Source organism: Monodelphis domestica, chromosome 1 (assembly GCF_027887165.1).
Source record: "Monodelphis domestica isolate mMonDom1 chromosome 1, mMonDom1.pri, whole genome shotgun sequence".
Lineage (NCBI taxonomy): Eukaryota > Metazoa > Chordata > Mammalia > Didelphimorphia > Didelphidae > Monodelphis > Monodelphis domestica.
In genome coordinates, this window is record NC_077227.1 from 550,202,276 (window position 1) to 550,229,105 (window position 26,830).

The 26,830-nt window shown below is 35.1% G+C and overlaps 1 protein-coding gene and 1 long non-coding RNA gene across 27 annotated transcripts in view; one reads left to right on the top strand and one right to left on the bottom strand.

The window, feature by feature from the left end:
• MYT1L (myelin transcription factor 1 like) overlaps positions 1–26,830 on the top strand; it is a 730,943-nt gene that overhangs the window by 66,644 nt on the left and 637,469 nt on the right. The window lies entirely within an intron of this gene.
• Positions 19,247–26,830, bottom strand: part of LOC130456521 (uncharacterized) — a 47,058-nt gene continuing 39,474 nt past the window's right edge. The window contains exon 2 of the long non-coding RNA XR_008915519.1: positions 19,247–19,937. This is a non-coding gene — a long non-coding RNA (uncharacterized LOC130456521). The remainder of the gene's footprint in view (positions 19,938–26,830) is intronic.

Genomic DNA, 26,830 nt, shown 5'->3' on the forward strand with positions numbered 1-26,830 from the left:
ATCCTGCCTGTAGCCTTCTCTCCTTTTTTGCTTCCTGCAAACTTGATAAGTGGGTCATCTATGTCTTTATGCTGGTCATTGATGAGAATTTTAAATATCTCATGGCCAAGAAGAAAACTTTAGGTTAGTCAATTCCAGACAAGCTCCCAAGTTGATATGGAGTCATTAGTAATATACTTTGGTTCAGGCTAATGGTGTCATACTCAAAAATGGATCAGCATTTTGATACTTATGATCTAGACCTGGGTTGGCAAAGCTGTGGCATGCATAGAGTCTGAACTCGGGGAGCTGCTCTGTTCCCCTTCTTCCCAGCACCCAAGGACACTTTTGTACCCCTCTGTCCAGCCACCCAAAGCAAGCACTTTCTCCCCCAGCTCTCTCCAGTAATCTGGGGGATCAGAGACAGCTTGAATTTGTCCTCTGGGCACTTGAACTGGGAAAAGGTTTGCTAACCCTGGTCTATCAGCTTTGAATCTACCTAACTGTCTTGTAATCTAGCCCATCTTCTTCACAAGAATAGCATTGAAGATATTTTGAACAGCTTTGTTCAAATCTATTAAAATTCTATATATGTTGTAGATGCACAATAAATTATTTTTGATTAATCAACTTTTTAATTTATTTACCAGTCTAATAAACTTGTCAAAAAAGGAAATGAGCCAGCCATGCCAGTTTTTGGTGATTACTGCTTCCTTTCCTATATGTTCCCTAAACATACTTTTAACACCTTCTAGAATATTGCCAAGAATGAAGCCAAGCCCACTGCCCTAAACTGTAGATAGTAGACTTCCTTGCAATCTTTCTTTCTCCTACACTATATTAACATTATTCACCATATCACCTAGAACTTTCTGATTGTTAAATCTATTCGCTTCTTCTTAGTCCCAGTTGTTTTTGACTGTCACTGTATATGGCAACGGTGATCATATTCTTTATCTTGAAGCTCTCTTCTCCCTAAGTTTCCATGACAATGCTTTATCTTTGCTTGTTTCTAATATCTCTCCCCATTCTTTATATGTCTACACTTGGTTTTTCAACTTCCTACAACCCTTTAAATATAGGCATTCCCCAAAACTGAATTCAGCCCAATTCTATGTTTAAGAGCCTCACAGCCTTTTCATTATCTGCCACAATACCTTGGTCATTTCTTCTTATTTTGAGAAATATGAGGAAGGTATTGAAGAAAAAGGACCAGACTCAGAATCCAAAAATTCGAGTTGAAATCCCTGCTCTTCTCTGTGGCAGCCAAATTGCTTCATATCTCTGAATATTAGACTCCCCATCCACAAAATGAAAACAAAAGGATTTGTATCTGCCTTTCCAGGTTGGTGTGAGGTTTATGTGAGAGATAGTAAGGAAAGCATTCTTAATTGTAAAGTACTATGTTCATGGAAAATCATATCATTATTATGTTTGGTTCTTCATAATCTAGGGTAGATTACAAATGGAATCTATTTACTACACTTATTTCCTTTATTATATCTCCTATATTTCAAATTACCGTTAACAAATTAAATATAATAATCATTTAAATAACCTATAATTTATAAGATGATGTAATAGGTACTAGAACTATAAAGACAAAATGAAAATTATACCTAATATTCTATTTTTTATTATATGATTTTGCTCTTTTGTTTCTGAAAGCTACATCGTGCAAGAATTATAGGTCTTCCATGGTCTCTGCCTTCTTCCTTATATATTGTGCTTAATGTGAAGGAAGAACTATGAAAGAAAATGAATATTATTAGGTAGCTATGTTGTGTATTAACTTCATTTTAATATCTGAATAAAGATATACCACAAAAAGGAATAATGTAAAAACTGAAGTTTTTTATTCTACAAAAAAATACAAATTTCAAGAACTAACACAAAATTAAAATGACTTTTTAATATTAAAAAATGAATGTCTTATCATACATAGAATGGAGTGCCATCACCACATTAGAGATCTTCCAATCCAACTCCTTTCATTTAACTGTTTCTTTGGAAATAGAGATAAGTGACTTGACAATGTCACATAGCTAGTAAATGACAGTTAAGAGTGAGTTCTTAGAATAATGCCCCCAAAATTTAATGAATGTACATGGAAAAATCTTACTCATTTATATGTATATTTCCAAATGTCTGAATATATCCAAGTGATGGGAGTGCATTATTATTGATTCTAGTCCTGTTTCTGCAACTAATGATCCATCTGAACTTGGGTCAGACGTTTAACCTCAGTATTTCCTCCTCTGAATAGTAGGCTGGATTGAATTGTCCCTAGTACATATTTCACCTCTAAATTCTGTGACCTAACCATGATAGTTTTGAGTTGTTCATCTGTCTACATTCATCTTCAGCTTGATGTTGTTTTTAAATAAGATCATGAATTTAGAGATGAAGGAGACATTTTACAGAAAAGTAAAATAAGGTTCCCCAAGAACTTATTTGATTTGCCTATAAATTAGCAGGCAAAATTCTTCAATGTCCTGCCATTGCATTTTCTATCTTTGTGACTGATTTTTATTCAGATCCCAAGAGAAAGTTAGTATTCACCATGCCTCCAAATTTCATATAATATCAACTATGTCTCAATGATCAGTATGTCTTCTTGTGGTGTTTGTGTACATGTATTTGATTCTTTCAAATTGTTTGAATAAAAAGGGAAGGGTTAATAAATTAATTTAAAAAGAATTAATAACCAGTTTGGGTTGATGTGAACAGTCAAAGCAGAATATCTTTGCCAGGTAAGGGTGAACTAATATCGATTTTGTTTTCCCGTTAGCATAGATAAATAGATGTGTACATAATGATTTATGTATGTACTTATGTATTCATACATCATAGATGTGTATAGGGAGAGAGAGACAGAGACAGAGAAATTGGGAAATAAGGAAGCATCTGACATGATCTTAGAGTACTCCCAGGAAGAATTAACAATGACAAAAAATTTAAAATGAATGAGGGAGTGCAAAAAAGTCTGAAATGAAATAGAGAGTTTTTCCCTGCACTATAAAGGGTACAAGATGGTCTCTTGCCCACAGCGAGATAAGTCAAGTCATGGTCAAGTTGGAGAAAAACCACCAGGTGGACTGTTGGAGAAGATTTCCTCTGTGATTTGGAGAAAGCTCTAACCATTCATACATTCTCCTTCTTGTAAAGCCTTGCTTGCTGTGTTGCTTAAGCTAACCCTTTCATCCATGAAAATTTTAATAATAGGGTAAAGATAATGCCTTTGTATTTCATTTTAGAGGAAAATCAACTGTTATAACTTGAAGAAGGATATTTTCCTCTGTACCCAAAAGTTCCCTTGAGCTAATGTACTATAGGTGCTTCCACAATGGGATTTGGAAGGCACCCACAGCTATAGCACTAAAGAAGAAGAAGACCTGGCATTTGAGGGGGATAGGTAAGGTCATAAGAAAAATCTAATAGCTCAGGAAGGCATTCCTCCTATTATATTCTGGCCACCACTTTATTATATTTACCACTAGAACTTAAAATCGTTTACTCTTTTGTGTTAGAGGCAAATTCTTTCATAGACAAAACTTAGGGTGTCTTTTTAGACTTAAAGAAGAAACATTTTGAAGACACATGATAAAGGTATTTGGAGTCCTTGTGATTTTCGATGGAGTAGATATCCTTTCACGACATTACCCAGAAGGCAACACTTCCCAAAGCATGCCAATGTTAGTGGAGACATGTGCTTCTCAGAGTGAAGAGTTTTCCTAGACATCAAATTAGATTTCTTTGTATTGTCTATGTCTTTGGTGACCTAAAGATAAGCTTAATCACATAAAATGGTTTTTAATGAAACAACATTAAGGCTATATATTTAATAGAGCAATATTAAGATACATCTTTTATTCTTCAAGGCATAAATTTCAAACCACTCAAGTGTTGAGGAGAAAAGATAAGAAAAAGATGCAAATGCAGAAAAAACTGGTGAGAAGATGAATTTAAAGCAATATGTAAACGGATGCAAAATTGACTGCAGATAACCAGAATGTTTGAGAACACCAGAGGGTAAAACTGAAAAGAAGGGTGTCAGAAAGAGTTCTCAGATCCCATTATTTCCTAATAGGATTTTGTGGTTGCTTCTCCTCTACCCAGATTTACAAATAAATCTTGCCAGGAACTCTGAATTTTTCATCTGGAGTGTTTTTCATTTTCCCAGAGAGTAATCCTACTAAAGATCAGAACCTTTACCTGGGACTCCAGATTCCCTGAACTAGCTGCTAGAATGAGGCCACGGAAAAATCATACCCCCATTGCAGTCAGGGTTCACTGGATAATATGCTGATTTGCTTGGTTAGACAGTAGCTTAGATCTGACTCTTACCAGAAGTGATGAAATTTTAGCTCTGACTGAGGAGAGCCCTGAATGGCTACATCAGTTAATATCCAAGCAATTAATTTCAGTTTTATGCATGCTGGAAACATGTCAGGAGTAAATTTAGCCTATGAAAAGGAAAATAAACTCAAGAAAAGCTAATTATCACTGTTTTTAAGTGAACGTCACATGTAGAGATAGTTACATAAGTGAGTTTGATTTTCATCCACCATAAAATCTAGCCACTGGGTGAAAATAAAGATTCCTTCTATTCTCCACATGCTAAACCATTTTTACTTCCCAAATTAAAATATCTTGGAACTTTGCTCTCCAATACCCCTATGAAAACAATACTTGTAAAATACATAATGCACATTGGAAATTCTTGCTCACTTGTGTGTATAGCATTAGGCCTATGGTTATATTCAGATAATTAAAATTGTATTGAAGTTGGTTAATAATCAACGCATGGACAAATGAGCTCAAAAGAAAGGTTGGACTATCAGAGGAGAATCATTAACAGGGTCTTACGTGGGAATTTGTCAAAATCCTAAGCTATACCATTTAAGAATTTCAACCAAAATGTTCATGTTTTGGGGGACTTGAAAGCCCATTACCTTTTTTTGATAGAAACATACTTCAGATACCTTACATTGAAGACTTATAGAGTTGTTCTAGGAAAGAGGGAGAAATGTGATATTAAGGTATTGAAAAGTCTAATTCCCATAAAACTAGAGGGCAAAATAGCATAAAAATCCTACTTTTCTGTTTTGTTTTGTAAATTTTATCATACCACTTTCACACATTATCTCACTTCTTTCCATAGAGATCCTCAAAAATTGATAAGATGGGCATTATTCTAACCATTCTTTAGTCTAGTAAACTGAAGTCTTGAGAGACCTTCTTTGTGTACTGACTAAATTACCTGGGGTTATATACACAGTGACTTAGTGGTGGAATTAGAACTAGAAATCTAAGTCTCATGACATACATTCTAGGGGTTGTTCCATTATATCACCTTACTTCCCAAGATGGAATGAGAGAAGACCAACAGGTAACAAAAGGAGTTATCAATCCATCATTAAGTCAACAAGTATCTATTTAATGCATACTATTTACTAAGCATTGGGCTAGGTTCTGGAAATGCCAAGAAACAAAATTATTTCTACCCTTAAGTATTTTACATTTCTCATAGACATGTACATGGAAATACATTCAAATTAAATTTATATAAAATAAATACAAAATACAGGTAAAGAATTATGTGACAAGAAGGAAGAATAAAGCAGAGACAGTGAGCTGAAAAGAAATACTTTGATCATAAATGAAGTAACAGTTTTTAAAATCAATCACCTCTTTATTCTCTACTTTTTCAGTTATGGACGAATTTTGGTTATAGATTCCTGATTCCCCTCTCATGTCATCTTTCACTACATCAGTTACTCCAAAAGTAGCAATTGGTGGTGTTGTACAAATAAAAATCAGTACTTTATAATAAACTCACACATCCAACCTAGTATAGTGATTTTGTTGTTGTTTTTTTCTTTTGTTAATTAAGGATTTGAATAGTAGAGATCAACTATACATATACTTCAAAAATTAAATTATAAAACTATAGAACATAATAAAATATAATTCACAGTAAAGCTGTTTGGAGCTTGATTTATTTTTTTTTTCTTTCCAAGGAAACTTTGATATCACCCTGGATCTCAAAGATATAACTATGACCATTAATTATAAATATTCAGTATTGTAAGAAGAAGGGAAAAATATTATATACTTTATAATTGTTTACAATCTAGGTATATTCATGCTTATTAGTTATTAATTAGTTATTAATGGTTGTGTTGTCAATATTTTGCATGTTGTTATTTAACCAGTGCAGCCTTCTACCATTTATGAAAACCATTGTCAAAAGAAAAAAAAATAAAGAAAAACTATTGTCTAGCAGACAGCCTTCTGACAATGACCCTCTCTGCATGCTCCCAGGCTCATTTTCACTAAAACTGTTAATAATATTGCCCATATTCAAAGCTTTTCCAGCTTGATAAGTCTTCCAAAAGATTTAGACCCTGCTAGAATAGTTCTTTGAAAAGTCACAGTCATCTCCATGTCATGATGAGGTTAGTTTCGATTCTTAATAAGTAGACAACTAAATTGGATGTTGTCAACATAATCATAATAGTTACACATTTTGTTGGAGGGGTGTAAGAGACCCTAGAATTTGTCTAATTCAACTCTTTTAGTTTGTAGATAAGGAACTATAGTCCAGAAAAGTTAATTGATGTGTCAAGGGGTTACAAAAATCCTTAGAGGCAAATTCAAAATTATAACCCAAGCCCCTTGATTCTCTGTCAATTGCTTTCATCATGCTGACATCATTAAGGAAGAATAATAACTCCCATAAATCTCTGTTCCCTTATAACATCATATAGGATGTGTTTGTTTTTCCAAACCCTCTGAGGCACAGAAAATTATCTGAACCTAAATTTCTGCCCAACAGTAAGAGTTAACAGATTCCCTGAATAGTGGTAGGCAGGGTGCCCATTTCTATAATATGACTTGCTCAACATTTTGTCACTTCCCAAAGTCCTGCTATTAGTATGACCATCCCTGCCAAAAATTATTCACGAGTGGTCTAGAATCAATGGGATGATGTTGGTTGAAATCTCTCTTCTCCTTATTTCCTTTTAGTATAGGTTGTATCTGGAGCAAAAGAGCAGAAACGAGTTCTAAGTGAACCCATAGCTAAAATTCTTAAGATATTGTGAGTTTTGATCATACGTTATTAGATATTTCATTATCTCCCACTTTGAATTAGCACTTTGTTGAAGAAAACACCCAGATTCCACATGTGGCATTGTGAAATCCTCTAGAAATTGCCAGTAAAAACATGAAATGTTTTCTTTGGACCTGAGACTTTTATGATCTTGAATTACTTTCCTTTCAATCATTTTCCCTATCCATAATCAGCAGATTTTGTTATAATTTAGAGCAAAAAAAGAATTGATAAACGATTTGGCAGGATTACTGTACAGGCATCATGTCTTTGCATGAGAATTTGGAAGAAATATCCTGAGCAAAAACAAATACAAAAACGCATTGGACAATAAGTCAGCAGGACTAGTTGGAATAATATAAGTAATGTTTTGATTGTAGGGCACCAAAAGTAGAGTGTTGGTTAGTGGAAAACATATTACATATCAGTAGCCTTTGCTCATCTGAAGAGAAATGTAGCATTGTGTGGTGGATAGAGCTGGTCTCAACACTAGGAAGACATGGGTTCAAGTCTTGACTCTGACACATAATGATAATTCTAAGAAAGGAAATTTTAGTGTTCTACTCCGGTGATATCAAACTCAAATAGTCAAAGGCCTCATCTTGATTTAGAAAACCATAAATTAACATCATCAATATTGTATCACATTTTGCATTGCATGTTTATTCATGATGTTAACTAATTGCCAATTACATTTTCAAACCCTTACTTTATGTCTTAGTAACAACTCTGAGACAGAAGGGGAAGGGCTGGGTTAATGGGGTTAAATGACTTGCCCAAAGTCATACAGCTAGGAAGTTTCTGAGGCTAGATTTGAATCCAGATCTTCCTGATTCCAGACTAACCACTCTGCTACCTAGCTACCCCCAAATTTTCATTTTAATCTTGTTTTTAATTACTTGGGAGTATTGTAGTTCCACAGTTTGAAACCTCTTCTAAATTCAGAAGTTACAGAGAAGGGTTCAATCTACAGTTGTAAAGGGATCTTTCTTACCCTGGCAATGAATCCCTTCACCAATGAAATAAATGACCTAATCCCTATGCTCTGTAGTGATTATATGTTATCTAGTAGAATTTCAAGTGTGATGGAAGAATCAGTCTTTTTAAATTAAGATATGTACAGTTTGGGCAGGTAGGTGGCACAGTGGACAGAGTTCAAATATGACCTCACTTACTACCTATGTGAACCTGGGCTTAAGGTTCAATTAATTCATTTAATTGTTTGACTCAGTTTCCTCATCTGTAAAGTGAGCTAGAGAGATAAATAGCAAGCTACTGAAGTTTCTTTGCCAAGAAAACTCCACATAGGGTCACCAAGAGTCAGACACAACTCAAAAATAACCCAAGAGCAACATTTCCAGCATATTATAAATAGCTTTTTTTAAGTATTGTGTAACTCATAAAATGTTTTCCTTCATGCAGTCTGCCTGTGAAGTAATTATACTTATCAATCGTAAAAAAATAAATTTTTGAGGGGGGAAAGTCTTTAAACTTTTTTTAAGTATTAGAGGGACATAGTTCATAAAAGTTATATTGGTAATGCACATTATTAGACTGATATCCATTTTAAGACAATGCCTTGGAGATCAAACAGCTTTAGAGATATATAACATACTTACTAACATATATGAAGACATATTTAAATCAGCAAACCTCTCCTTTCTATGAACCAATATTCTACAAGCAATATGCTGATTTTACACATATGCTAATGAGAAAACTCTGTTACAATTTATGCAATTCAAGAATATTTGATAATTGAGGTTGGGAGAGGTAGAAAGGCCAAAGGAAAACCACCAATTATCTCTTAGTCTCTTCTATTTTTCAATCTATATGTTCCTCATGCAACTACGATGTATACTTTTAATGTTAAGGATTTTATAGGAAAATAAAGTAGTCGAACATTCATTCAGATAGACAGATACATAAATGTAAAGCTGAACAATAATGCTATTTCAATTTTAACCATGCAAAGACACTTACACAAAATGTTTCAATTTTGCTCTAATATTCCTATGCCTTTCCTTTCCATTACATACCCATTCATTTAGACCATAGAGTAATCTTTTCAGAGACTGTTTCTTGTCCCTCTCTTTAAAGCAAATAAGTTGGCCAGGGTGTCATCCTCAAGACAAGAAAAAGGATAAAAATCAGATTCAGTTTTTTTTATATGAAAGAAGCATAACCTAGAAAAAATTTAGAGAGAATTTTTAATGTGCTGATTGGAAGCAGGTATCTTAAAACCCTCCATTTGGTCACCATTTTCATCCAGTCTTTGCCTCATTCGAGATGTGTAAGATGCCTAAACATCCTAACCCAAACAATTTTATACTTTGACTTTTTAGCCTCAAGATTCCAGTGAGAGGACAATTTTACTTAATCAGGCTCATTAAAGAACCTATAGCATCTAAATTTATAACCAGTGCAGTTACTGCATAAGGAAAAGACCTAGAGGGTTACCTAACCTCATTCCATTGACAGGAGGAAAAAAGATAGGTGTCTCAGCATAGAAATAGAAAAAAAATTGGTGAGCTCCCCAAGAGACAATTAGCTCAGTGTAGGGGCTCAGAGAAGAGAAAACTATCTAGAATTTTGCAATCTATTACCATTATAATACATACCTTGCATTTGCCCATGGAAAAGAAATATAGCCAAAAGGAGGTTAAAAATATACACTGCCCATTGAATTTTTGCATTTTGACCTACAGCATCATATATCTGCATAGCTGCTTAACAATTAACTACTAGAAAATCCTGGTGTCTCAGTGGTTCCTAAAAGCTATAGCTTGAAAAAATAAAAAGATGGAGTTGCTCTGCTTTCCCCTAGGGGCATCTAAGGACATCTATACTGGTCTAATGTGCTTCTGATGGAATATTGTGAAAGTGAAGCATAGTTTCCTAATAAGTGAGAGGAGGAGAATTCCTCCTTATGAATCATTCATCTCCTTCCATTGAAGATGAATGTGTACCTCATTTCATGAATGCAAGATACTTTGTGTATGGTCTCGAATAAACAAATCAAAAGGGAGACCATAGAGGAGTTTAGGCTATGTGTGATTTTTATACAGCTTTGGGAAAATTTGCAGACATTAGTGTAAAATTCAGCATTCTAGCTGTTGTGTAGATTTCAAGATATTATCTGAATTGGTATATAGGCACCAAAGCAGTGAATGGACTATATGATGAATCCCTTGCTTAACACTGTGATTTCTCATATGCAATATATTTAATATATTCATAGTAATTTTTATATTTTAAAAAAGCAATAAACACACACAACCTGTGTGTAATAGGGAAGAGGTCCTCATAGAATCTAATCCACATCTGCTTTCATGCCTCTGCACTGCTGTTCCACACTCCCACAGTGCTGATCTGAAGGCGGAAGGAAAGGAGTTTGTCCTCAGATTCACAGAGTAATTATGCAATATGTTATATTGTGGCAGAGCAAAATCAACTAAATGGGAAAGAAAGAAAAAAAAAGAAATGCAAGTGGAAGGAGAGTGAGGAAGGAAGTTAATTTTAAAAATTAGAAAGGTCAGTCTTGCCATTAAAAAAGGCATTGCAACACTGAGAGTTGTTTCCTCCTTAGCTATATTCCTTGGGACCTTGGAGGGGACCTGCCAGCTGCATTGTGCTGACATCTATATATTCAAAATTCTGATATTAATCAAAAAGAATTCCTAGAAAATGTGGAAGTGGAGGACTATTTAGAAGGCAGTTCTTTGATTTTCTGAACACAAATTTTCCTTCCCATCTCAAATTATCATTTTATTCCTAAATCTCATGGTCACTCATGATATTCTATTTTTTGTTGTAGCCTTTTCGTGTGTGCTGTCCCTTACTTAACCAAATGTTAGCTCCCAGTGAAGGCAAGGACTTGTCAAGAATGCTGGACTCTGAGGCAGGTGACCTGAATTTAGATCACTATAACTAACATTAAAACAGCTGTTATTATGTCCAGGTCACTTAGAGTCCGACTCTTTCATTTCTGCATCTACAAAATGGGTAATAAAATGGGTATTATAACCATTGAACTACCTATGTCATAACTTCATCCTAGCCAATTTCAACTTAGCCAACTTCAAAGCTCAATATAAATGTAAGTAGTAATTAATTTTTGGCATCTCCCCTAGCACTGAACGTGATGTTCCTTATTTAATAGATGTTTATTATTATTTGGTTATCCAAATGGATAATAGGACTGGGACATTCAGGATCACTTAGTCAAACACATTGAATTTTCTAGGAGAGGAGTGAGGCTCAAGGAGCTTAAGCATTTCACCCAAAATCAAAATGCTGTACTTAGGGTGTAGTGACTAAAGGCATCAAACTATAGAGTGCGCTGACTTTTATTTCTTCAGTGGATAGAAGCAATTAGGTAGCAGTCACCCACCTCTGCAATTCTTTCTCTGGTTCTAGCCATACCTTATCCAAGTTCCTCCTTGACTCAGCTCTGTACCCCCAATAGAAGCCTCCCCAACAGGTCAAAGTGCATTGAAGTTTCTATCTCTTCCCAAAAGGTCTTTCTGCATCATTTGCTGAGCCTCTTCCCAACCACTCACAACAATTGTATTTATTTTGCTGTTTGCCCTTAGCAACAGAATTGCTCATTATAGGTCTAAAAATGGCTACTGGTAGCAATATAAATGGCAAAGACATGATTTGAACTCATATCTTGTGACTCCAGACTCAATATTCTTTCAATGATGTTCCCCTTGCTCTAAAGCAATATCCTCAATCTGATCACTGTTCTTTGACTTTAATCATTTTTTTAAAAGTACTTTGTTACTATGCTATGGCATTCTGTGACTTTTCAGTGTTTTGAGGACAAAATCTGTAATTCATTGGTACAGAGAATTTGGGAGGAGAGATGACACCTACTATAAATTTAGACCAACACTTGCTCTGTCAGTTATAATTTTAGTGTCTGGGGTAATGAGAGGTTAAATGATTTCCTCCAGTCCACAGCTCGCATGTATCAGAGGCAGAACTTGAACCTTTATCTTTCTGATTGAGAGGTCACCTCTCTGTCTACTACTCTGAATTGCCTCTCTAGTCTTAGGTTAAGAATATATCTTTAATTCTCTTTTCCCTTCCTCCTCTTTATTTGGAAACATCAAACTTCTTTGGGAAAACCTCAGCTTGACAGGCCTGTCATTTCAGGAAGAGATGCCCTTTGTGCCTACAAATCCAGGGATCCCTGCACATTCTGCAGGAGCTATTTCTGTCTCTGTCCTTTTGTACAATTTTTTTTCTGGAATGTTTAAATGGAGTGAAGGCTGTTTCTAAGGCAGAACAGAAATGGTATGTTCAGATGGAGAGAAAACTGGCACCCAGAGATCATGGAGTCTTATCTCTGGCACTGAACTGTTTTGAAGCCCCAAGCTGGTTTCCAACACTCCAAGTTCTGGTTTGCTCATCATCAAAAGAGGGCAGAGGGAATTAGTCAGAAGACATATGCTTATTGTGATCCAAGCCTATATGAGGCTGCCTAGGAGACAGGAAGTAAGAATTCCCAAGGTAATAATAACTCCCTTTTACATAATACTTTCCTCACAAGAACCTTTAAGGTAGGGACTGCAGACATCATTATCGTCATTTTCCAGATAAGGAAACCAGACAGAGTGAGCAAGAAAAACTTGCTATAAAGCTTTCTGAAAGGGGCTTGTCTGGAGAGGTAGTGGGTTCCTCCTCTTTAGAAGTCTCCAAGCAAAGGATAGATAAGGATTTGTCAAATATATTTTATTAAGGATACTTTTGAGGCGTAGATTGGACTAGGTGGCCACTGTAGTCTGAAATTTGATGACTTATCAGAGGTCACACAGTAAAAATATGAGCTAACCTGTCTACAGCACCCACCTACTGTTATAAGTCCTTTACATTTTGTTGTCTTATTCAATCTGCATAACAACCCTGGCAGGTAGGTGCTTATTGTCTGCATTTTTACAGAGTAGGAAACTGAGACAAAAAGGTTAACTGACTTGCCCAAGGGTCATATAGCATCTGAGACCAGACTTGAACTCGTGTCTTCTCTCCAAGCTCAGCACTCTTCTTACTGTGTGAAGCAAAAATCTAATTGTCGTAGAAATTCTACTCACAGCATGCTGATCACTTATCCTTCATCTACTTGCCTTATATCCTCCCCCCAAAAAATGCAGACACACACACACACACACACACACACACACGCAGACATACATAAACACAAATACCTTTGATACCATAATTGTTATTGTTGTTCAGTCATTGCAGTCATATCTGACATTTTGCAACCCAATTTGGGGCTTTTCTTGTCAAAGATCCTGGAGTAGTTTGCCATTTTCCTCTCTAGCTCATTTAACAGATGAAAAAACTGAGGCAAAGAGAATTAAGTGAGTTTCCAGATTAGAACTGAGGTCCTCCTGGCTCCAAGGCTGGCACTCTTTCCATTGTGCCAACTAGCTGTTCCCAGGACACTCTAATGTAATCATGCAGAGCTCTTGTATTCCACATAATTCTGTCTTCATGTGAATTGGCAATATTAATTGCTTCTATTATTTCAATCAAATCTTCTTGAAAACCTAGACATCCAGACCCTATAAGAAGCCAGGTGAAAACATAAACCATACCACAAACCAAATTTGAGCTGGTTTTATATCAAGCTATTATTTTTGCTATTCCCTTTGCCTCTGTCACCTTTTGTGGTTTCTAGGTTTACGAAATTCCAAAATACAGTAACTGCCATGTAACAATGAAAGCACTTCAGTCTATCCCTATTAATAATAACTCATATTAGTAGTTAACTTAAAGGATTACAAAGGGCTTTTAAAAAATTATCCATTTTATGTGCCCAAGTTACATTTTACCCTGTTTCTGCTTTTTTCCTCCAGTCTCAAGATGCCACCCCAACTGGGTTTCTGTGACTGTGCCCTCTCTAATAGATTTCCACATATAAGGTAGATTAGGAAAATAGTTCTTCTGACCTCATCTGCTTAGTCCTGCTTGTTTCCCTTGCTGGAATTCTTCCATCTCCCAACTGCAAATCAATCCTCACCTCTCATTCTCCTTCCCTTTCTAATTAGCCCATCGATATATTTACTTTCTCCTCTTACAGTCTCCTAATACTCCACAATTAAGGTTTTGTTTCTTTATTGCTGTCTGCTAATATCTATCTTTCGTGTTTTCCTCCTGGAATGGACTCCCTCCCCCCCAAAGTCTAAAATGATCCCTTCATACACTAACTCAAGAACTGGCATATGGGCTGATTTGGGGGCCACAAGATAACTGGTCGCCAGCATCACATTTTCCTTCCTCCCTTTCCAGAAATCAGCAGCCCAAGTACTCCCTGCCCCAACCTGTTTGCCAGAGCCCTCAATAGGGATTTTATGGTGATTTCCCTTTGACCACTGTTACAAGGGAATAATTTCCAACATTTATAAGTCTAAGGAAATTTGAGGTTTACACCACAGGGGATCTCAAAAATATGGAAGATTGCCACCAATTTAGAACATTTCTTTTTGGGAGGGATCCCTATTTTAATTGTGTATGTAGGAATATTTATATGAAGCCTGGAGTCTAATGTTGTTAAAAAAACATTGAATTGTTTATTTGAACAGATTACCATATAAAGGGGCAAAATCATGTATATTTCAAAGCCATAAGCAGAATAAAAATTCAAATTGAACAATGCAATTGTAACTAATGTTTTCCCTTTCAAATTCTTTTATAATTATATGCTTAGTAACATTCAACAAATAATCAAAAAGTAGAGTAAAATTTCAAATAAAATTTTAAAATTCAAATTGCATTCTAATTAGAATATAATAATATACATTATAACCAAATAATAATTATTTGTCTTGTGCATCCTTCTAAATCCATCTGCTTACTTATAAAGTTGTGTTGCCTTGTTATTGTTTTATTTTAATATGGGTTGTAGCTAATGTATTAATTACTCCTTTCTCCATGACACTCTTTCCTCTCTTTGCTTCTTGGACCTACTGTCCCTATGCTATTTGTCTGACTGGTTCTCCCTTTCCTTTCCTAGATCTCCTTATCTCCCTGTTAAATGTAAATTCCTCATAAGACTTTATCTGAAACCTTTTTTTTTTCCTTTTTCTCTCTCTCTCTCCTAGCTCTCTCTTCTGGGGATCGAATTTGCTTCCACAGCCTGTCCAGTATCAAATACCCTCTTCATACAGATAAATTCCAAATCTGTATTACCAGTCAATGGTTATCTTGATATCCAGCTGGTCTATCTTTATCTCCAATTGCCTGATAGACATTTTCCCCTATTATACAATTAGCATCTCATGACCAAAATGCAACTAATTTTCTTCCTTCCTTAAACCAACTTCCTTATTTCTTTTAGGTACACCACTGTCCTTTCTTCCATTTACTCAGGTTTGCAATTTTGAAGTCATCAATGCCTTTTTTGTTTTTTATTACCCCCTGTAACCAATAAGTTGCCACATCCTATCTATATTTCCATGAAATCTCTTGCACCCACCTCCTTTCTCTTCATATGACCACTGCCCAAATATAAGAATCCCTTGAAGACAGGAACTATTTTTGCCTTTCTTTGAATCCCCAGGTCTTAACTTAATCTGTCATATGGTTGGTACTTAAATTGTTGACTGATTTTTGATGAGTATTTTATTTTTTCTTGTTGTTCAGTCATTTCAGCTGTGTTTAACACTTTAGCACCCAATTGAGGGTTTTCTTGGCAAAGATACTAGAGTGGTTTGCCATTTGTTTCTCCAGCTTCTCGTACATATAAGGAAACTGAGGCAAAAGGGGTCAAATGACTTGCTCAGGGTTACAAAGGTAGTAAGTGTCTGAGTCCAGATTTGAGTTCATATCTTCCTGACTCCAGACCAGGCTATTTTATTCAATATGTAACCTAGTAGTCTTTGAACTATTTTAAGATAGTTGCTACCCATCCTTCACAAAGTGCCTGAATAATATTCCTAACAACATGTGTCTGACCATGTCACTGTTATGCTCATAATCTTTGTTGACACCTCACAGCCTCTTGAATACAATGTAAACTCCAAACCCTAGCACTTAAATCAAGTGGTCCACTTAAACTGACTTATTTCCTTTTCCCTGGTATCAACATTATGCCTTCTTTCTCAAAGCAAAACCAAAGACTGGAATGTTCTGTCTCTCTCTTTACAATCAACTCTTAGAATCCCTAACTTCCTTCAAAGCTCTGCCCAATTACCAACTTCAACATGAGGCTGCTCCATTTGTGAGTGCTCTTTCACTTCCTAAATTGCCCTATGTTTATATATCTGTTTCAAGATCCTATTTCCTTGGTAAAGTGTCAATTTTTAAAGAGTGGGGACTGTTTCCTTCTTATCTTTGAGCCCTCAGGATCTAATATACAATAAGTGTTTGTTGAATTAACTGAACTTAACTGAATGTGTTTGATCCTACTTTTACTGACTTGGCTTTTGTATTACTTGATATAGGTCTTTTTATACTTCTTTGTAATCTTCATACCTGTCATTTTTATAACATGATGGCATTTCATTGTGTCAATCGACCATAATTTGTTCAGCTACTTTTAAGTTATAGAACAAAGAATTTGTTTCCATTTTTCACTATTACCAAAAAATAAACATTAGATAGCTACACAGATGGACAGAGGCAGAAAGAGGGAGATAGAGAGAAACTTTTAAAAACTTCATTAAATCCTTACACTTTAGATATAGTTCCAGAAATGAGTTTACTAGGTCAAAAGGTAACATCAGATATTGACTTAATTTTATTTTGAAAAGAACAATTTATCTTTCTTATTATTTCCCTTAGCACTCAAGATGCCCTGATCTCGGAATATTCAATCAGCCCATCTGCCTTACTACTCAATAATATCCCACTACCAGGCCAGCTTCCTTCTTGCATTGGTGGCTCCTGTGGGCTCCATTTTGTAGAGTGACAGAGGATGGCCCTGTCATCTTTGCTCTTGACTTCAAAACCATAGTCCAAAAGCTTTTTAGATCCTTCTTGAGGGTTGTCTTCCCTTATTAGAATGTATAGTCCTTGAAGACAAGAACTGTCTTTCTTTATGTATATATTTGTATCTCTATGGCTTAGCACATTGCCTAGTACCTAGTTAGCCCTCCATAAAATATTTGTTTTCCTTCCTTTTTCACCTCTGTCCCTTCCTTCTTTCTGTGAGGAGAATGAAGGACAAGCACCTCCATTTGTATTCACTTAAGAAGAGTGGAAAATTCTTCACACACATGCCAAAAAGAGCTAATCAGAGAAATATTTCTTTTTTACTTTGGTATGGGCTATGTGCTGTATTTTTCTGTAGAATTATCATTGATCATATGTTTTAACTAGAGTAATATCTAAAGGACCAAGTATTCCCAAATCCTACAATGGTGGGATTTTGGAAGGGTGGATGGTATTACATGGAAAGAGAAAAGACACCCCACAATTTCAAATATTACTAAAGATTACCCCTGAAAATAAAAAAAAAACTCAGACTAGAAAATTGATGTTTCTTATATACTGGTATCAAAAAATTTCTTAATTTCTTAGTGATTTTCAGCAACCTTTCTCTTTGTAAATCAAATACTGTAACTCTTCATATTTCTTTTTATTGTTCATCATGGCATCTTCCTAAGAAAGCATAATTTTAAGTATTCCTTTTTCCTACTCAAGAAGCTATTCTTCTGAGCAGGAAAGGCAGTAACTAACAGTAAGAAGGACTTTTCCCACTCTTGATTAAGACTGGATTTAAGACTTCCTCAGTTCTAGATTTATATCATTGAGATTATTCCTTCTACCATCAGAGGCTTTCTTTAACATAATAAATGATTAAAGAATCTTTGGGGCCAAAATCTTCATCTCCCTGAAGCCAACTTCATCATGAGCCTCCCTGGAGTAAATTAGTTTGACCCTTGGTTACCAGATATACATATTGCACACACACACAGGCATGCATACACATATATATGTGCATATACATACATATACATATTAGGTAGATATATCTGGTTCATAATATTTTGGGATCTTAAAATAATACATGCATGTGTATTCATATATGCAAATATATGTATGTTCATCTATACATATATATTTGACTACTTCACAGTCAGGACAAGCACACACACACACATATATAAAATCCTGGGGGAGAGAGGTTAGGCAGGCACTAAAATCATAATATAGATAAATATTACATGTATACACATGTATATATATCAGATTAGATTTTAATATTCCAAGATTACCTGAATTATGTTTAAGTAAGACATGTAATCTAAGAATTATATTGCCCAAGGAAGGTCTTCAACTTTTTATAAGAGGAATTTTGTGTTATATAAAGGTCCAATAGAGAACATCAATTCATTACTTCAAGCCCATCACGCATGAGAAAAACCACACACATACATGCATACACCCACACGCACATTTCCCTTTATTTCTACCCAAAATACTTGGAGAATTGAGGCAAAGGTTTACAAATAACTCTTTTCTACACAAGCCTGCTGCAGATGTTAATGATAATCTTGGCATTCCACTGTAATTTCTGCCAGAATATCTTCATTGCTCAAGAATATCTTGGTGCATCAAGAAGATAAATGTCTCAAATTAGGTCTTCTGATCAAGGATCCCAAATCATTACTTTAAAGCAAATGTTGTCCTCAGGATACTGGGACCAGAGTAAAGAATGACCAGAAAGAAAACTTGGTAAAGCAGCTGCGTTGAGTCTCCTGGACCTTGTTGCTGGGTAATTCCCACTATCCCCATGAAGGAAAGCCAGGGTTAGTCAGACTTGCTGTCAGTTTCACAGCCATCTGAATTCAATTTCAGTATTGACCTTTTAGTGACATTAAAAGCCCAATATTAAAGATGTGATTTTACTGAATCACTCATGCAATCCACTCATGCTGATTTACTGTAGGCACCAGAGTCAGGCTGAAAATAAGCAATTGGTGGAAAGAAAAAAAAATTACTATTGTCTTTAAAGTCTTTGGTGGACACTAATGGAGTTGAATTTCATAGAAAAATCATAAATCGGCATATTTGAGGTCTCCCCTTAATTCTTAAGCCTGATTATGTGACTATTGAACTGTGAAATATCTATGCAATGAACAACTGTACAACTTTTGCACCCCAGGGCAAGGTTCCACATAAAAGAACAGATGCTTGTGATTCTTAGTATCTTTTTATTAAAAAAAAATCTTTTGTGTATGGAATTACCATTTATTTCAAAGGCCAGAGTAGTAGTAGGAATAATCAGCCCTGTGTTATGAAGGGCCAAAGGGTGGCAGAGAGATAGAGGTTACAGAGGTCTAATGGGATTGGTAGGGTGAGGAACTAAAATGGGAGCACAGTTATTAGAGGTCAGAATAGACAACTGCTCAGAGACCTCAGCAGCCAAATAGAGGTTTATGAAATGTAATCTTATCTAAGAACAGAATCCCAGTTACTTTAGAATTGATATTCGTATATCATAAGAGCTAAACACGGAGAAAAAGGCAGAAATTTTGATAGACTGAGGTAGCTTGGTAGGATACTGTCAGGGCAATAGACAAGTTCTGAAATCCAGACAAGGTAAATTGTGCTAAAGTGTCAGCAGCAGAAACCACGAAAGATGTTTTGGCTCACAATTTGGCTTTTGACTATCCTTTAGCCTTATTTCAAATTTCTTCCCTGGATGGATAACCTCTACGGTCCAGCTTCATGGATCTCTACATTCTGGTTCCCAGCCTCTGTCCTTGAATTTGAATCTCTTGTTACTTCTGCAACTTTGAATCCTTCCCTTTATTCAAGATGGCACTCGATTGCTTTTCCTGATCTTCCTAATTGTTATTTTCTTGATTATAGAGAGCCAGACCTGAAATCAGAAAGACCTGAGTTTAATTTTGACATCAGATACACTTGTTCTGTGAAGTTAGACAAGTGATAACCTCTACTTGCCTCAGTTTCCTCAATTGTAAAATAATAGGACCTAATTCACAGAGTTTTTGAAAAGATGATATTTATAAAAATAATTTAACACAATGAGGAAATATAGTAGGAGTTTTTAAGATTTTCCCCTTCTTTCAGTTGCCTTATATTGTATTAACTCCAATTTTGTTTTGTATTTGTTTATCAATGCAGTTAGGTGGCAAAGTGGATAAAGTGCTATGCCTGGAGTCAGGAAGGCTCATCTTCCTGAGTGCTACTATGAACTCAGATGCTTATTAGCTGTGTGACTCTAGACTTAGTCACTTAACTCTGTTTACCTCAGTGCCTCATCTACAAAATGAGCTGGAGAAGGAAATGGCAAAGCACTCCAGTATCTTTGCCAAGAAAACCTCAAATGGGATCAGAAAGAGTTGGACACAACTGAGCAACAGCTTTGTTTTATAATACTTGGGGCAAGAAAGGCCAGGCAAGGATGAGAAAAGTTCTTGCACTTTGACTGCTAAGTCTTTTCTTTTAACAGATACCACTTCAGGTTTATTAGACCAATATTTGTTACAACCACATGTAAAGTGCTGTTTGTAAATATTTCTTTTTCCTCTCTGAAAAAAGGAGACCAAATCATATAGGCTTTTTGATACATAAACCAAAATCCCTTCATCCTGAAACCAAAATATTTTGTTAGATTTGTTAATAATGCCTGTAAAATAGGGCTTGATATTTGGAACTCAGGGATTTATTGCTGGGAATCTTAGAGAAACAGTGTTTTGGCATCTCCTTCATGATCACTATGGGGATAACCATACATCTAATGTTATTTAGTTCACCAGGAAGTGTATAGTGCCTAATATATAAGCATAGTAAAATTAACAACCAGTCATTAATGATAAGGAAGCATAATAACTATCTCTGTAAGGATAATGCTAGTGTTTGTTAATCAGAGGAGTTGTTTTCTGTATCCACTCTATAAAAAAATTGATTTTACCTTGGCATATATATGTAAATATATATGTATATATGTATATGTATATACATATATATATATAATTTATGTAAGTATTATCTCCTTCAATAGAATCTAAGCTTCTTGAGGATATGTATTTTTCCCCCTGGTACCATGTGTAGTGTAGGCATGTAATAAATATTTCTCAATTAATTAATAGGGAAATTCTTCTCTTTTGCTCTTCCTTTATGAAAGATTATATCCAACTCTGGATATATGATCCCAAGATATGTTATCCTATGATTTATTTCCCCCAACTTTTTTAGTTCACTGAGGAACTCGGAAAATTCATATGCTCATTTTTTGCATATAGATTTGTGGGATTATTTTTCAATTTCTTTTCTGGAAGAAACATTTAAAGCTTCATTTCTGGGTGCACTGAAAAAATAACCCTGCATATTATATAGTATGGATATGTTAGAATAAAAAATGTATGTGCTCATGGTAGTTCTTAAATCTCTTAGAAAATGTATCCTTTTGTGACATTATCTTATAGAGACACTTATTTCTGAACAAGGATTTTCTATAAAGGGAATGTGTTGTGTTTGGAAACAGAGACTTGTTCCCACATAATAATAATACTAGCATGTAACCCTAGCACTGGTAGCAGTTGCTAAAGCTATTTAAAGGGATTTGAATCCCAAGTTATTATTGACTACAAACTGAGATCAATGGGAGTATAATTTCAGTTCTCTGATGTCAAAATATAACATAAGGGCTGCCACCATTTCAGTAGAGTTCAGCTTGTGTTGAGGAAAGGAAAATATCTTTCAAAGCACAAGGAACATATTTGAATAGCTAGTTACAAAACCATAAAATATGAAATGACCTATTTTGGAAGGATGTTAGTGTTTATGATGCAGAACACATAGGAACCACATGTGAGAATTAAGTGTTTATAAAGTTCTTTGAGGACAAGAATGAAAGTGGGTTCGTTGGAAAAGCCTTTCTAAAGCATGGACAAGAGACAGAATAATTGCCGTATTTATGCATATTTTAAAATATCAAGACTGTCTAAGGCTGCCAAATGATGCTAGATTCCATTGGGTAAAGGAACTGAGAGTCTATGAGGGCAAAAGAAGATGAGGTGTAGAAAGAAGGGAGATAATGAGAGAGAATCTTTACAGCCTACAAGTACTTCTCATCTCCACATTTCAAGGTTCCTCTGTAGACTTTTAGTTTTCAGGCAGCCTCAGAATTTTCACTCTTTCCATGTGATTTCATGTGTACTTTCTTAAATATGGGAATAGAGTTCAGGCTGCTGGATATGTAAAATGGAAACAACCTCTCTATTTAAAAGAGGTAAATGAAAAAGTGTAAATGTGTGAACAAGTGTGTATGAGTTAGATGGGCTAGCATCATTCCTGGAATACAATAGGCACCTAATAAATGCTTATTCATTGATAAATGAATGGGTTTTGCATGTCATTTCAAAGCCTGAATTTCATTTAATTTCTAATTTATCCAATGATTTCACATTAAAGTATGTGTCTATCATAACCAGTCTAAGAGAAATTGTATAAGAGACAGAATAAGTATTCATCACACCCATATTCCTCTTATGTATTCCTCCAAATCCCCCACCCACCCACCTGTGACTCATATGCTGTCTACCTTCCATCCCCTGTCAAATCTTGCTCTCAAAAACTTTAGTAACCCCAGGGTAACTAATATTTATGTAGAATTTTAAGTTTTCTCTCATTCAATACTCAAAACCTCCCTATGAAATAAATATGGCCATTAAAAGTATTACCCTCTCTGCTTTATGAATGAGGAAATCAAAGGGAGTCAAAGAAGTTAATTGACTTGCCTAAGATCACCCAAATATCTGACAGAGGCAGGGCTTAAACTCAATGATTCTGAGTTTCAAGTCTAGCCCTCTATTCACTATTTCCTGCTGCTGCCTTTCACCAAGTTCTTAATTATGGATTGCAGAGTTTCAGAAATGGAAGGACCTCCAAAGCCACTCAGTCTAAACTTACTAGAAAAAAGAAACTTCTCTGAAACAAACCTGACAAGTAGTCGTCCAATTTGTGCTTAAAGACCTTCAGTAAGGGGAAACCCACTATGGGACATTCCATTCTATCAGTTGATAACTCTAATTATAAGGTAGGATATTTGTTTTCTTCTGTATCTTACCTCTCCTCCCTAACAACAAGTCTAAATCTACCTCTTCATAGCTTCCACTCTTTTATGATATTTGCCTTCTAAACATAAGCCAGAAAAAGTCTAATCTTTTCTCTACATTACAGTTTTACAAGCACTTGAAGTCAGCTTTTATACCCCCCCACACAATCCCCAATTCTCTTTTCCAAGTTCAATATATTAGTTTCTTCATCTTGTCTTCATATTTCATAGCTTTAAAGATCTTCTTCATCTTGATTGCCTTCTGCTGGATGCTCTCTAACTTATTGATGTTTGTTCTTAAATGTACTAACAGTAACCGAACACAAAGAACTTGACCAAGGTACATTAGAACGTGAATATTTGTAATTTCTAGAGCTATGCCATTCTTAATCTGGCCTGAGATTACAATAGAGATATTCAAACTAAACCTGCTACCCATTAAGGTGACTAAGCCTTCTTCAGATACATTCATTTCTATTCACATTTTCTTCCAATTCATACATGTGAGGTTGATTTCTTGAATTCAAATAAGGATCTTTATATTAATTTCTGTTAAATTACATTTTATTTACTTTAGTCTATGCCCCCATCAAACCAAGTCTTTTGGACTCAGCTTTGTCAATTCATATCGTAGGTATATTGTATCTAAAATTTAGATGTCTATAGATTCTATGCCTTTATCCAGGCCATTGCCAAAAATCACAAAGAGCTAAACATGCATCCTTGCAATTATTCCAATAAAAAACTATTTCTGCATTAACAGTGAATAGCTCTTTGAGTATGACCATTCAACCAGTTCTCATTTAATCTGTTCTTATTATCTAATCCTATATACTTTGAATCATGTATTCAGATTACTTCAATGATTCAAAGGCAGTTAGGTTCTTTGACAGTCCCCAATTAGAAAGGTGTAAGTATCTAACCAATTGTCCTCATGAAGGTTAATTTGACTTTGAGTCTAGATGTAGAGAGGAGTTACAATGGATATTCCAGCCTTTGGCCTTTAGAATGTCACTGTAGTGTAGTGTGATGGCTTATCTGTGTGTATGTGTACATAAGTATAATTGAAAGTTCTATTTTCTATTCATTGTAAAATCGTTATACAAGATATTGAAGAATGGTGTTGACTAAGGCTTAACACTAAACACTTAGGTCAATAAAGCCTGGTGTTAAGCTAAGTAGAAGTCAGAATCTACTTATTATCACCAGTGCAATTGCACTAGCTGCTGAACTTCAGGAGTCTGTCTTTACAACTGACCACTTTGTCAAATTATCCCTTGATAGTCTATGGCATCCTCACATAAGTGGCCTGTTAAATAGACCTATATGAAGAGATTTTTTATTGAAAAAATTCTTCTTATTTGGGGTACAGTCAGAATAAATATGTATTTCCTTATTCCTTTTTAAAGTCTATCTTCACTTGGAGTTTATATCTACATAGCATCAAAATGATAGGTTCAAATTTGGCAAATATTTCATCAATTTAGTTTTAAAATATCTGGTCAAGCTGCTTATCTCATTTAGTTAATTAGTTGATTGAACTGGCTGATTAGTTCTCTATTATTAACAGTCTAGTTAGTAGGTAATAAAAATGTGATTTCATTTATAGGAGAATCTCCAAGGTGAGGAATTACAACCAAACAAGGCTGATATCTTTCTTCTCTGCAATTTAGTCTGAGAGTTGCCTACAACACTGAGGAGTTATTTTTATTATGAATTGCAGTTAATCAGAAATAGCAGTTAGCAAGAACAACTGCTTTGGACATTATGGATAATAATAAAGCTATTCTAGTTTTCAAATTAATTTGTCACACTTTCCTTAAAATAATAAATAGTATTTATTTAAAGCCATCAGTAAGTATTATCTGCAATGGGGAGAAGTTAGATACCTTCCCAATAAGCTCAAAAGTGAAGCAAGGATGTCACTACTATTTAATTTGTACTAGAAATGCTAGTAGTAGCAATTAGAGAAGAAAAAGAAATTGAAGGAATTAAAGTAGGCAATGAGGAAACGAAACTATCACTCTTTGCAGATGATATGATGGTATACCTAGAGAATCCTAGAAAATCAACCAAAAAGCTAGTGGAAATAACTTTAGCAAAGTTGCAGGATACAAATTAATTTGGCACAAAAAGAGAAGGTTTAGAATGTTAGTCAAAGTAAAAATAGACCCATAAGGATTATCTTGAGGAAATTCCTTCCATCCATGCATATAAGTAACTACTTTGTCATAAAGTCTTAGAGCAGAAGTTCTTAACTTTTATTGTGTCATGGATCCCTTAGGCAGTCTTAAGTCTATGAATAATATTTAAATGAATAAAATAAAATATATGGGATTACAAAAGAAACTGATTGTTTTGAAATACAATAATCTTTTATAATAATGGCCCTCAGGCTAAGAACCCCTACTTTAGAGTTATCCATAAGACATTGAGGAGAAATTGACTTGCACAAGATCATATCATAAGTATGTAAGAGTAGCCAGAACTTGATCTCTGGTCTTCCTAACACCAGGGATCCCTCTTTCCATTTTGTCACCTGACCTTTCTATCTCCATTCAATAGATACAAAAACTGAAACATGAAGAGAGGACTTATCTGACATCACACATCCTATTAAAAACAGAACTGAGCTAAAATGCAAAGTTATTTGGGAGTCATTTTTGGTAGTTAAAACCATGGTAACTTATGAGAGTATCAAAAGAGTGTAATGAGAGAAGAGAGCCTAGGACAGAACTTTGGGATTTACCTACAGCTGGGGAGCATTACCTCAATGATGATCCAGCAAAAGTCTGAGAAGGAAAAGTCAAGAAAACAAGAGGAAAGGACCAAAAGGCAAGTATCACGTTATACAGGGCTTTAAGGTTTGCTAATTCAAAGTCCTTCCCAATGCGTCTCCAACTTCCTTTTCCAATCTCATTTCACGTAGAAATACCCTTCTCATACTCCATACATGAGCAAAAAGTTAACCAAACCCACCTCATGTTTTCCTATCTTGACTCATACCCTCAAGCTGGAATGTCCCCTTCTACAGTCTTCAGTATCAACTTAGCTTAATTAATTAATACTTCTTAGGATAAATTATTAAATCTTTATTAGATTGAGTTGAATTGAATTTGCTAAGCTATATCTTTGAGGATGAGCAGAGAGAGCTGAAAAGCAAAAGTGATACCCCTTTGCCCTCAGTATATATACACACACACACACACATACATATATAGAGATGCACACACAATGCACACTCACTGCAGAAAATCCTAATCAGATGTCTAACACTAATAAATAAGCTGATCCAGTGAAATGAAAGCTATATGGCAGGGTAAGAGAGGCAGAATTGTATGATGTATAGGGTGATTAAGTACGAAAAGCCTGAATTTGCTTTCTATCTCTACTGGTAATTAGTGGTGTGGCGGTGGAACCACACATCATCTCTGAGCCTCAACTTTTTTCTTTTATAAAATATGAACAATGATATGTATAATATACACCTCACAAAGTTGCTGTAAGACTCAAATGAAATGACATATTTGAAGCACAACTGAAACTAATACTAATACTAATAATAATAATAATAATATGATGGAAATTAGTTCTTAATGTGATGACTATATGGCAATAAGTGAAAGACTGGGAAGGGCAAGTTTCACAAACCCATTTGAAAAGAATAATCTCTAAAAGCTCAATTATTTCAC